Source organism: Bombyx mori, chromosome 11 (assembly GCF_030269925.1).
Source record: "Bombyx mori chromosome 11, ASM3026992v2".
Taxonomy (NCBI): Eukaryota; Metazoa; Arthropoda; class Insecta; order Lepidoptera; family Bombycidae; genus Bombyx; species Bombyx mori.
Genome location: NC_085117.1, coordinates 13,655,071 through 13,669,832, shown reverse-complemented (window position 1 = coordinate 13,669,832; position 14,762 = coordinate 13,655,071). Strand labels below are relative to the sequence as shown.

General features: G+C 36.6%; 1 protein-coding gene across 8 annotated transcripts in view; it reads left to right on the top strand.

The window, feature by feature from the left end:
* Positions 1-14,762, top strand: part of LOC101736246 (ADP-ribosylation factor-like protein 4C) — an 80,343-nt gene that overhangs the window by 48,541 nt on the left and 17,040 nt on the right. The window contains exon 1 of one of the 8 annotated variants that reach the window (XM_062671218.1): positions 13,197-13,432. The exons of 6 other annotated variants lie outside the window; for them this stretch is intronic. The gene's annotated coding sequence lies outside the window, so the exon portion shown is untranslated. Of the gene's footprint in view, positions 1-13,196; positions 13,433-14,762 lie in introns of those variants that run through there. One more of the 8 variants, XM_038014044.2, reaches the window with a different exon arrangement.

Sequence of the window (14,762 nt, the reverse complement as noted above, 5' to 3'; positions counted from 1 at the left end):
TAAAAAAAGTGATCAAAATCTATTTAGGTTTAATGTGTTATTCACAGCGAGACATCAAAAATGCACGTTTTCAAATATTCACCCGTGTAGTGATGTGATTTTTGACGTGACAACGTCTTATAATTCGATGGAGCCGGCTGCACGCACGAAAAAACATAACTCGTGCGGCGTTACCTCGCTCTGAGGCGTTCCATTTAAGGCTAAGTGCAAGCGAGAGCGCGCAACGAGCGACATAGAGGCACAATCGGCCTCCGCGTTCGGCAGCGTCCGACATCTGTCTCTCTCTCGTACTTGAGTGAGCGATGCATCCGCGTAGACAGCTGCTATACAATAATACATTTACATAAATATCTATCAAAGAAATAAAATTAAAATTTTCTTTTGAAAAATGAAACCATTCCATCAGTATTTTCTTATGACGTTGTCACGTTCAACTATCGTCAGTAAACCGACTTTACAGACAACCGATTTTTCGTTTGTCATCATCTGATACAAAATTTAATAAAATATGATAAATTTCAAAATTTTCTTGTTTTAAAAAACAAAACAAATAAATATCTCACGAAACGTAAACTTAGACAAAATTGTTTAATCGCCCAAAAACGTTATATCGTAATTTAAACTTAAGAATTGTTATTCATGAATACAAAACTTCTAGCAAGTTCAAACTTCTCTACATTCCTTCGGTGCAATAAAAGATAATGAAAACTGGTCCGAAGATTAAATGCGGGACTCGTAATATAATAACGAGTGCAAAAGTATTAGACACTAGCGACCCGCTCCGGCTCCGCTCGGGTCTTTAACAAAAATTTCATCGATATTTGACGTTGTTTTATTTTATTAAATAAAAGAATGCTTATTGCGGCATAACTATAATAGTTAGACATATGCTGTCGCGACACCTTTTGTAAATGATAATGTGTTCTACAAAGTCGTACATTATTTTATTCTATCATCAATAGTTTTCACAGGGCACGCGATGTAAAGAATATTTTAGGCCATTATTGGAGTTTTAGTAAGGATCCCTATTTTTTTTTTCAAAAAATATTATAGCCTATGTCACTCGGATGTAGTGTAGCTTCCAAACAGTGAAATATTTTTTCAAATCCGTTCAGTAGTTTCGGAGCCTATTCAATACAAACAAACAAATCTTTTCTCTTTATTATATTAGTATAGATAAAGTAGGTCGGATATTAGGAGACAGGAATGAGAGCGACTCGGCCAATTGGGCCACAGCTGCAACACTTGCGCTGCCAGAGTTATGACACCCCATCCGTCACTCCAACGAAATTATTGATGTGACACAAGAAGCCCGGCCAGTAAAAAGCCTCATTGTGCTGGGCAAAAACACTTTTTTACCATGACGGGCTTATTTTATTATTTAGATTGAAAAAAATAAATGCTTTCATGCTTATATGTTTTGAAGCAGTAATAACTACCACTACCACGGAAATATTCTCGCTATATTTTCTTATCTAACTCAGACGAAGAGCCCGGCTAGTTAAAAGCCTCATTGTGCTGGACAAAATCATTCTTTTACCATGACAGGCTTATTTTATTATTTAGATTGAAAAAGATATAAGAAGCAATAGCAAATACCACTACCACGGAAATATTCTCGTTATATTTTCTTAAGTAACTCAGACCGTGATTTTTATTGTGATTGGTCATTTTTAAGCTATTGCATAGCTTCTATCGCGGGCCTTGAGCGTGGAGACCGAAATCATGAAATTCCGTAACGAAAAAAACCTGACACCCCTCACTCCGTCTACCATGTAGCTCGCGTTCAACACATTCACACGTTGCGCTTGTGTAGTGTTTGTGAATAAGTGCGTGGCGTGACGTCACACTGCATGCACATCATGAAAAGACTGCCCATCTCTCTCTCGTGCGGTCTAGATTATGAGTGTGACGTTTTGCTTTTATTAATGTTTAATAGAGCGTGGTCTTGTTTTATTATTGTTTTAATATTAAATTATTATTGTCTAATTATAATTGCATAAGTTGATAAAAAATGCTATGCTTTACCGCGGCAGTTCCCGAGTGCCACACGTTTTTTTTGTCTTTGTAGGCAGACAAACATACGGTCCACCTGATGGTAAGTGGTTACCGTCGCTCATGGACGTCAGCTATGCCAGGGGTATAGCTGAGTCGCTGCCTACCATTGACCTCCGCACGCCTGGTTTGAAGAAGGACATGTCATAGCGCTCGGGAAACACCGTGGAGCTCATTTCAAAGCCGGATGGTACGTGGCAGAAAAGATCTTTGGAAATGCACTGTCGATGAACGCATCGGTTCCAGGCGTGAAATACCGCTTCGCTCTGTTCAGGACTCCAAACATTTTAGAGGCTTTTTAGAGACTAGCAATTTGGCTTTACTTTCCAAATTACTCGGGTATCCGAGTGTTCAGTATTGAACACCGCTCAAAATATCGACCCCCAAAATCCCTATACTCGCGGAAAGCTGCAGAGATACTCCTTGAAATTGCGGCGCTATGATAAAAGGGTTCTTGTTCAAAAGTACACAGTTATTTTTCAGTCTCTAAATGCATGGATGCATGAATCGACTTACTTATTATATATTTTGATACATCTAGTTTTCAGTGATTACAGAGACCAGAAACATCGTAACGTGAATTCGATCACGCACCTTGCGACATGAGGTCGATATCTCAATAGTAGTATTTAACGGCAATCCCACCCTTCAAAAACACGAATACTTCGTGCATAAATAAGCAGATGACCGTATCTTTTCGTGCCGATTTATAATTAACCCTACAACTAGTAAACTTAATTACCGAGCATGTGAAAGCTGGTATCACTGCTCTGCCGAATAAATAATAATAATAATTAGGTCCGTTATTTTAATGCAGTTAAGACCTATTTATCTTATTGGCAACATTTACAGCGTTCGTGATCTTAGCTCCTTTTCAAAGTTAATAAAAATAAAATTTAAAACGCTGAACCCACAAGTAGAGTTATAAAACTTTCACAACAATAAACATTACGAGCATATATTTTTTTCGACAACAGTCCGCGGTGTTATCCAACGAACTTTCATATTATCACACGGATGTCGTAAAGAAATTGAAAATTGTCAGCACAGTGTCACAATAATAACCAAATTACATAAATGTTATAAAGGATAGTAATAATATTGTATGCTGAGATAACATTACCGATTATTATACTTTCTTAAAGAAAGAATATTACAAATAATAAGATATTACGCAAATGACACTCTATTTAAAACACACTACATAATATTGTCTGCTACATATTATTATGTATTATATATTATTATAGAACTTGCTAGGCCGGACAGTGTCGTTACTAGGCTTATGTTCTATTTCAAATAAATTGACTATAAATTAATGAAGAACTTAAAAAGATTCAACATGTTATACATTCCAAGCTATTTACTTAGTTATTGCGAATTAAAAACGAATTCTATTGTTTCGAAGCTGTAAATAAGCCTGACATTTAAGATTATTATAGTAATACAATAGGAAATAAGTTGTGTTTTTAACACGAGTTAGCTATCACTAACTTCAAGTAAATTCGTCGCACGATGAAGAGTTCGACGAGTGAACTAACCCACAGACACAGCCCACTAAGTTTCCCGCCGAATCTTCTCAGTGGGTCGCGATTTTGATCTAGTGGTAGTTTCTGTGAAGCACTGCTCTTGCTAGGGCTGTGTCTGCATTCTCTCAAATTGAGCCCGTTAGCTCAGCTACCCGTTCGGACGTAGCTGGAATAGCTCCTTAAGTTACCATCGTATAGGTAAAACACAGAAGAGTAAGTTGCAGAGAATGAATGATTTACCATCGCACCGCCCGCCACCGGAGTAGAGTTCATCCATACTACCTGGAGCCACTGCGGTCATCGACAGTGCGTTTCCAGAGATCTTTTTTGCCACGTACCATCCGGCTATGGAATGAGCTCCCCTCCACGGTATTTCCCGAGCGCTATGACATGTCCTTCTTTAAAAGAGGCTTGTGGAGAGTATTAAGCGGTAGGCAGCGGCTTGGCTCTGCCCCTGGCATTGCTGAAGTCCATGGGTGACGGTAACCACTCACCATCAGGTGGGCCGTATGCTCGTCTGCCTACAAAGACAATAAAAAAAAATGAATACAGACCGCATTCGCTTATAATAAATAGTAACAAGCACACGGAAATTGATAAGTACAGAAATAAAGGTCTGTTCCCCGATGATACAAGTCTGACCTTTCTGATAACATTCAAATGACACATTTACTTGATAACCCTCATCAACACATTGTTATAATGCATTCATTATTGTAATATTTCTGTTAACTATTTAACCATTAAGTAATGCTATTTTAAACCTAAAAGAAAAGTCCCAACCTCAGTTACAATAATAATTTTATTACCATCGTATGTATTACTTACTGCCTATGAGCTCGTATATAGAATAGTTTGTGTAATGAGTTTTACGTAGAATCATCCGTTTACAATAAAAAAGTTTTACTTATTTATTGCTACGGTGGGTAGACGAGCTCACGGCCCACCTGTTTTTAAGTGGTCACCGGAGCCCATAGACATCAACCACGTTAATGCCGCTGCTCATCTCAACTCATGAGTCCTAAGTCTTAGTTTTTGCAGTATATATCTGGTATAATTCAAAAACCCTGATAACATACCGTGATTTTTATATTTAAACAATAGTGTCCGGAGTTCGCGGCGATATTATATTTAAATATTTCCAGCTTTTAAATATCCCTTTAAAATTGGTATACAAAATCGCTCACATTTAAATCATAAGAACTGAACTCTGAACCGGTATATCTTTATAAATATTCAATTAACAACCCGGTTCCACTACTAAATGTTGGCCAAGGCACCGATTTTGATGTTTTTATCAATATTCACGAAGAAACTCTTGTTGTTGCCATTGACCTTGGTTTTCTAACCTCAATAAATAAAATAACAAATCAAACAGTATTCGACCTTAAGTTTTAGAAACTATTATACATGTCTTCATGAAGTATTTGTTATACATAAATCATAACTTAATAAACCATTTACTCTATATTTTTGGATTTAAACATGCATGTGTGATAGGATTTTCATTATGAAGGATTTTTCTCTTTCATTTGCTACATTAAAATAAATTTATCTCCCTTACGCATTGACAATATTTGTGACGTCATGAATCAGTATATGCTGATTAAACTATATAGTTTAATTATATGACGTGAAATTGTCACAGCTGTTTTCAGCAGCAATTCCGTAGGTTTTGTACCATGAACATACCTCAATTTATTTTACTTGGCAAAAAGCTATCTAAACACGTATTTGCTTACCATATTATAAACACGATAATAAGTTTTTATGTTTGTTCGTTTCGCTTTCACGTCTTAACTACTCCGCCGAACATCAAGAAAAATTTTACGCACATTGTCAAGGTTACAGAAAAGGATGTAGAATAACTTTTATTCAGAAAAAAGTAGTATTCCCGAAGGATGTATATTTTTTTACATATAAATGCAAGAGAAGACGCTTATAAAACTAGTTATATATAATTTAGAAGGATTATAATGAATAGCCATATCCGCATTATCAAACCCGGTTAATCAAAAACTGTCATCCACCCATCCGATCCTCATAGAGGCAGGATCTTAGGAATAGCAAAATTTCGACAAACAAAAAAACGACACCAACCTAGCTGATTTTTGTAGCACATTCAATGTATTGTAATACTACAAAGCTGCCTCCTTCTGTCGTCAAGGAGACGTGAATTACACTTTGAAGGATTAAAGGCCGTTGTTTGCTACAAAAGAGACTTGGCCGTTAAGCCTCAAACCTTTTTTTCTTCTTTTGTTGCTTAGATGGGTGGACAGCCCACCTGTTGTTAAGTGGTTACTGGAGCTCATAGACATCTACAACGTAAATGCGCCACCCACCTTTAGATATAAGTTCTAAGGTCTCAGTATACTTACAACAGCTGCCTTATCCTTCAAAGCGAAACGCATTATTGCATTTATTAAACGCATTATTTGTTCCACGGCAGAAATAGGCAGAGTGGTGGTACATACCCGTGCGGACTCTCAATAGGTCCTACCACCAGTAAGGTACAATTGGATCCCGGATGGATGGATTTCAATGGGATCCCGTAACATCTTAATACGAGAGTTAAAAACTCGTCTGCTAAACTAAATTATAAAATAAAATGGACAATGTCGTCTGACAATCATCCAACTGTCATTCTAATCAGATGGTACATTATTTGAGAATAGCGCAGCAATCCGTCAAGGTCCAATGCACATCGATCTATTCTGAATTATTACTTGTAATTACGGTGAACCTTGGCTAAGAAATCGATTTGTATTTGGGGAGGAGGGCTTTACACCTGCAACAAGGTCATCGTATTACGTGCCGGTATTTATCAATTAATGTGAATCAATACTTGTAACTTGGCTAACGTAAAACCGTTTTTTAAGCTATTGTATAGCTTTTATCGCGGACTTGAGCGCGGGTACCGAATCAAGAAGTTCCGTAACGAAAATAAAACCTAACACCTACCATACCTACCTACTATACCTACCATGAGCTCGCGTTTACCACATTCACACGTGGCGCTTGTGTAGTGTTTGTGAATAAGCGCGCGGCGTGACGTTGCACTGCATGCACATCATGAAAAGTCTGCCCATCTCCTCTATCGCGCGGTCTAGCTTATGTGTGTGAAGGGGACAATTAATGTTTTGCTTTTGTTAATGTTTATAAATATAGAGTGGTCTTATTTTATTATTATTTTAATATTAAATTATTATTGTCTAATTATAATTACATAAGTTGATAAAAAATGCTATGCAATAGCTATACCGCGGCAGTCCCCGAATGCCACACGTGTTTTTTTCTTTCGAAACTGACTTGAACATTTAAAAAAAATTGTCGTAACATATATTTATCTCATTAATTCTTATTTTCTAGTTAAGTTTTGAGAATTTTATACTGTGTAAGGCCTACTTGTTTTAAAACAAACTTCTACATTCGATTTACTACATAGGTAACAACTGCACGTTTGCCTTTAAGGCTTAATAAAAATATGTTTAACGCAGTTTCTCGAGTCGTTGACCTCAAATAGCGTAGCTCTATACATCCCGGTAATTTGCAAACAAGATTATGCACTTGGAACATAAAGCCGTAGAAAACGATCATTTAGAAAGTAAACATAAAATGTATTCATATATTTTACGCCAGTTCACAAATTAACGCACGCACTTAACATTCCATAAGTAAATACTTTTTTATACGCGAATGATCAGGTTTTTTGGTTTAAAAAAGTGATTCGATTACTAATTCATTGTTAAGTTCGATTGTAGAAGACTTCAGAGCGTTATGGTTATCGGAATTTAATAAAAAAAACAAACGTGTGGCACTCATCAACTGCCGCGGTAAAGCTATTGCATAGCATTTTTTATCAACTTATGCAACTATAATTAGACAATGATAAGTTAATGTTAAAACAATAATAAAACAAGACCACGCTATATTAACCATTAATAAAAGAAAAACCTTAACTGTCCCTTCACACTCATAAGCTAGACCGCGCGAGAGGGAAATGGGCAGACACAAGCGCAACGTGTGAATGTGATGAATGCGAGCTACATGGTAGGCGGAGTGAGGGGTGTAAGGTTTTTTTCGTTACGGAATTTCATGATTTGGTCGCCGCGCTCAAGGCCCGCGATAAAAGCTATGCAATAGCTTAATAAAAATCCCATTCTGAGTGTTGAAATTAACAACATGTGAATTTAACGCAAAAAAAAACGAGGAGATTCCACAACAAATAATTGGAGCAGGGACAGACGAAATAATATACATCATTAAAAATAATTGTTCTTTGAAAACTAAATGATTTCTATATTAATTATATTTTCGATGAAGCATATGAAATTGTGTGACAAATAATAAGTAGTTTGATTTTAATAACATGAATCTATTACAAAGTTTAATTATAGCACTAATGCAAATTTATTATATTTCTTTTCATAGTTATTTGACTTTTAATGTAATTACACACTATGATAAGTATGCATAGTGTCATCTAGATACTACACAATTTGTATAAATAAGCTAAATATTAATTATATTATTGTAAAGTTTCATTCATCACAATCCTTTTCTTTTACAGCTTAATCCCTCATTTTATTGTATAATTTCCAACTTTTCTTCGAAGACTTTAAGGTTTTTGTAGTTATGGACGATTAAATAGTTTTATTTATATTTACGACTCGTTAAACTCTAAAATAAAATAAAATTAAGAATTTTAATGGTATGAACAAATTGAATAGAATATTAATGAGACTACGGTGTAACTAGTGCGGGGCTGCTGCACTAATTGAAAGCGTAATGTAATCAATATGGACATTTGAGACGCGAATACGTAACACTAGAACCGCTATTGATTATTTGTCGTCGTTACGCACGGCATTCGCAGAATAACCATATGTCTGTGATGCCGTCTTTTTTTTTTATTCCTTAGATGTGTGGACGAGCTCACAGCCCACCTGGTGTTAAGTGGTCACAGGAGCCCATAGACATCTACAACGTAAATGCGCCACCCACCTTGAGATATAAGTTCTAAGATCTCAATATGGTTACAACGGCTTCCCCACCCTTCAAACCGAAACGCATTACTGCTTCACGGCAGAAACAGGCAGGGTGGTGGTACATACCCGTGCGGACTCACAAGAGTTCCTATCACCAGTAATTACGCAAATTATAATTTTTCGGGTTTGATTTTTACACGATGTTATTCCTTCACCGTGGAAGTCAATCATGAACATTTATTAAGTACGTATTTCATTAGAAAAATTGGTACCCGCCTGCGGGATTCGAACACCGTTGCATCGCTAGATACGAATGCACCGAACGTCTTACCCTTTAGGCCACGACGACTTCGACTGCCAAGCTATTGAACTTAAGATATACCCTTAACTTGATCGGTGAGGCCAGTTCTGTGGTGTGCCGCTGACCTACTGCGCTTAATGTTCGAACAGCACTCGGATTTCGCTATGAATGAACCTGACCGTGCTTGTTGACTACACTTGTCACGTAATGATTAACATATACAATAGGGACGTTAAAATATATTTGTATTTAACAGCATTGCGGTATCGAGTTGTGTCGTTTTAGTTCTGAGCAGAATATGCTGACTTGTCGCAAATGTAGTCACTGAAGGGCAGCCATATTGAATGTTTAAATTTCATTGGTAAAATCAATTTTAAGTTAATCGTTTGTATTACGTAAGGTAACAAAAAAAATGTTTTTGCTTTTAAATTACTATTCGGTTTTTAATTAAAATTACTTTTACGATTTAATCTCTGGTTTTTTACAGTAATTATACTTTATAGGTAATATAGTATTATTTCTAGCGTTACTTTGCAAGTCGATCGATCAGAAAGTAGTTTTATTAATATCTACAACGCGCGCAAACCAAAGAAAACGCTTTAATTCAGTTTGCATACTCAGATTAGATTTTTTTGTTGGAAGAATATTAGTAAACTACTCTAATAATAATAATAATTAATTTTCAATTACTTCTTAACATATCACAGATAACGGGATGAAAATAAATAAATCGAAATTTAAATCTGACTGTGAACCATTTGCGATGATTTGATTGATTTCTACGTATGGCTAAACCATGAACGTTTTTGTTTCATTGTCATAATGAAGACTTAAATAGTATTAAATTAGCTATTCTCTAACGAGTCCGAAAAAAAAATTACTGGCATAAAATTCTTAAGGACCCGTTTGATCTGAGACGGTTCTGTGCTTAGTGCTTTACTAAAATAATAAAACTTAGTAACTTGAAGAAAAATCCAATACGCAAAATAGGACTTTTAAGTACATAATTATTTTACCGTATCGAATAAGCGCGACGGAGTCCTGTCATATCTATAAAGGCTGTAGTTTAAACTCAAAGTGAGGTTATTTGCCTCACTTTGAGTTTGTTGAGTTGAGAAAGTACAGAGCACAATAAATTTCAAAGTCACGTAAATCGATTTTTTAAATCTTACTGTACAAATAGCGAATACGGACAACAACCCAGTTGAAGACAGGGTTACCACCGCCTTTACGGTTCTTCTTGTTTGGAAAATGTGCACATTTTTTTTCATTTCTATTTTATCCCTAATTTTAGTCAAAATTTAAAGCAGTCAACTAATGTAGAATGTAGGCATTTCGCTCGAAATATGAGTTTAAAAAAATCGACAGAAAGGCAACTGAGGACTGATAGACAACTCTCTTTATACTAAAGCTGTATCATATAATAATATGTATACAATCATGATTCACCGAAAGTGTGCAACGAATTTGACATTTCTAAATTTGAAATGTATCAAAATGTACCAAATCAGGGTCGCCTGTAAGTGTAAAGCATTATACTTTAAAAGTGGATTATTTTAATTTCTATTTGAGGTAGCCCTGATTGGAAACGTAATGTCTACTTACGGTTAAGGTGACCTCGATGTGACCGCTCTTCGCTTTTCGACGATAACGGTGACACGCGCCGCGCTCTGTCGCATCTCTAGCTATTTACTATTTAAACAAAGATTTTTTTTATCGATTTTGTATTTTTGAGAGTATATTAAATTTAATGTGTACAGCCGATTTTTTTTTAGATATTTTAGGTGAAATCACAAAAAATCTGATTCATTTATTTTCAACCACTGCGTTTGTCTCTTTGTATACAAACAAACAACGGTATTTTCGAGCTCTTAGTCGATGTGGTATCTTGTGGTTTCCCCGTCCGGATGCACCTGGAATAACCTAGGCTACCAGCGAATAGGTATGGAAAAAAAAGTGGTTTCCCCAGCACATTGACAATTCAAAGCAATATGTAAGTATTTAAAATAATAAAAGACAATTAGGTGCAACTAGATGTCTATTGTAAATACATAGGTACCACAACTGAGAGACGAATAGAATTTGCATAACAATAATCGCATTACAAGCTCTCTCAAACTTAAGAGCGTTGATTCACGTTACTATAAACATCGTCGGCTTCACGCCGCTGTAATCAAGATATATTATTCAACTAAATATTTGTATATAGCTGATAGCACGCATTCTAACGGCAACCTGTCTCGGACTACTGACTTGTAGTTTTATACACAACTCTTCAACACGTGCTCGCTGTCACGCAACTTCACAGCTTTTTACTAACAACATTATGAACGTAATTCTTGACAGTCATCGAAATAAATCGTAACTTCGACTTAAGTTGCCTCTTCAGCTGTAGTATGTTGAGGTTATATTATAACTAGTATAGTTATATATAAGTACTAGTATAGTTATATAAATAAGATGCTTACATAATTAGAGTATATTGTGAAGTTTTCGCCTAAAGTATATAGTTGTCACCGCATATGTTCAAAACGTTTTTAATATCAAATAAACCGAACCAAATGAAAACCTCAAAAGTGATTTAATCAGTTGCTAATCAAAAAGAACATTACATTACTGGTGGTAGGACCTCTTGTGAGTCCGCACGGGTAGGTACCACCACCCTGCCTATTTCTGCCGTGAAGCAGTAATGCGTTTCGGTTTGAAGGGTGGGGCAGCCGTTGTAACTATAATTGAGACCTTAGAACTTATATCTCAAGGTGGGTGGCGCATTTACGTTGTAGATGTCTATGGGCTCCAGTAACCACTTAACACCAGGTGGGCTGTGAGCTCGTCCACTCATCTAAGCAATAAAAAAAATAAAAAAAAAAAGAACCATGAGACATGCTCTGAGGAATTTAATTAATTTACGATTTTTTTAATACTATCGAGAATCACTTTTAATCACTTTTTAAACACAAAAGCTTTTAAAAAAGTATTCATAAATGCAAAACGTTAATATTTTCTGCTTCTTAACTGTTAATATAAAAAGTTATAGTAGGTATTAAGCGAAAAAAACAAATAAACGTAACAAAAAAAACTTTGCCTTCAAATCCGTTAATTTTTTGTGTGCACCAACAATTTTTTATAATGTCTACAAAAAAAAAACGTACAATGCTTACATCAGTCACGAAACGTAACGTACAACTGTATTTAAACGTCTGTAATCACAAAACGACTCTGTGATTTTAAAAATAGACTATAAATTATGACGGGATTTTTCTTCATTTTCCTTTTTTTTATTGCTTGATGGGTGGACGTGCTCACAGCCCATCTGGTGTTAAGTGGTTACTGGAGCCCATAGACATCCACAACGTAAATGCGCCACCCACCTTGAGATATAAGTTCTAAGATCTCAAGTATAGTTACAACGGCTGCCCCACCCTTCAAACCGAAACGCATTACTGCTTCACGGCGGAAACAGGTAGGGTGGTGGTACCTACACCCGTGCGGACTCATAAGAGTTCCTACCACTAGTAATTACGCAAATTATAATTTTGCGGGTTTGATTTTTATTATACGATGTTATTCCTTCATCGTGACCTCTTGTGAGTCCGCTTCCTACTGCTTCCTTTTGTTTTTCTATTGGTTACCGTCGCTCATGGACGTGAGGGGCACAGCGAAGCAGCTGCCTGCCGCTAAGTACTCTCCGCAAACCTCATTTGAAGAAAGACATGTCATAGCGCTCGGGAAACACCGCGGAGGGAAGTTTATTCCAAAACCACATGGTACGTGAGAAAAAGGATTTCTGGAAATGCGCTGGGTATGAATGCAGCGGCTCTAGGTAGTTCCATGGATGAACTGTGAGTTAGTGGAGGGCGGTGCGATGGTAGAAACGAGATAGTGGGATGATCTCAAACAATTCCTCAAAACTCCGTACAACTCTGTAGACCGAGAGGTTCTATGAGAATGGGATTATCAGTAATTCGGTTGGCTTTTATCTTTTTTTTCTTTTGTTGCCCTTGTAGGCAGACGAGCATATGGTCCACCTGATGGTGAGAGTGGTTACCGTCGCCCATGGACTTCAGCAATGCCAGGGGCAGAGCCAAGCCGCTGCCTACCGTTATCTGTATGGAATCGAATGAAAGTAGCTGGTATTTGGGAGCTCCGGCCCAGAGGCGAGAGCAGTACTCCACGCGAGCCCAGACTTGTACTTTGTAAAGCATGTCTTAAGTCCTGATGTGAAGTACCACTTCGCTTTACTGTGATACCGAAGACAAATATACTCTCATACTCACTCTAATCGAGAATCGTACCTGTATTACCAACGAGTAGACAAAAATAATTGTTCGAAACCAATCCGTTAGTTTTTGAATTCTTACCACGGCAACACGGGTCGCGATTTGACGGTGCCGTCGCGATTTGACATCTGTCACTTTGTCTTGCTTCTCGAACGGGACGGTACCTGTGTATTGACGGTCTACGCTAAATTATTGTATCATCGCTAATCCTTATCCATTCCTGCCCTATACCCTTCTCCCTAAGTGATACGGCGTGAGAAGACGAAGGCATCGGTTCCGGTGAGTGATTGCATGATATTTTGTTAAAATAGTACATACGGCGCCGCGAATCGCGGCACATGTTCGACGCGCACCTCGTGCTGGTTTCCGTAGCCCTAGGCTGCCACGAGGTCGCTGGGTTCGAATCGAACAATTTCTGGTAGCAGAGCGTGGTTAGATTTCTGAAATCTATAGTAATTACCACGAATGTAAAAATTTTTACGTCTAACCTCACTTAATTTTGTTACTAGTCAGCAGAAGTAGTGTAGGCATAGGGTTCGGTTCTGTTTAAACTATCATTCTGCTGACCTAGGTCAGGTCATTTAGTGTGTTTCTATCCACCTGGTTAAGAAAATTAGTGAGTAGTAATAGTTAGTAATAGTAAGACTGATTTATTAGCTTCCACTGCGCATAGCTGACTAATTGTACGTGAGTTGGACAGCTGTGCTGGCTGAGTTTATGACCTAGCACACAGCTGCTACAGTGGTCAGCTATTTTCATACTATTACTACAGATTTATGTTAATTCTGCTCATCATAGCAGTAGATTATCACATCTATTTAAGCATAATTGTGTGTAACAATCTGAATGTTATTACAGTTTGGGTTTATAATTTATTATATTTTAGTATAATTGAGCTGCAACACATTTGTAATTGAATATAACTGGAGTACTTGTTGAACTTGTAGTAGTAGATTGCTGGTTGGGCCCTGTTTGGAGACTAGCTTAGTTATAGTCCAGAGGCCAACGGTGTATGAGTGTCATTTCAAAACTTATCCCAGCAATTTGCTATTATATATATTTTTTGTTATTTGTTTTAATTTGTTCTAAATTTAAATTACTTGTTTGAATTTGTGGTAGTGGATTGCTGACTGTGGGCCCTGCTTGGTGACTGGCTTTGGTATAGTCCTGAGGCCATCAGTGTTTGAAAATTAATTCACAAATTTTTATCAGCAATTTGCTATCATATAATTAATTTTTAATTTTAATTTTGTTATTTGACTTACCCGTTGAACGGTGTGAATACTTTGTGATAGTAAATTGTTGATTGGGTCCTGTTTGGTGACTAGCTTCTAGTTATAGTCTAGAGGCTAGGTGCGCTTGAGTTTAGTTGCAACTCAAAACCTGGTATCAGCAATTTTCTATCTTATAACTTTTAATTTTAAGTTTGTTCTTATTTGTTGGGGTGTCCTTGGTACAGTGGTGAGGTCTAGGTTACCTAAATACTTAGGAGTAGGAATATTTTGGTGGGCTCACTCGTACACTCCTTTAAATAATTCCTTTGTTATTTTTTTTTATTTGAATTTTAATTTTTTTTTTACTTTTTTTTATTTTTTTTTGAATTTTTTTT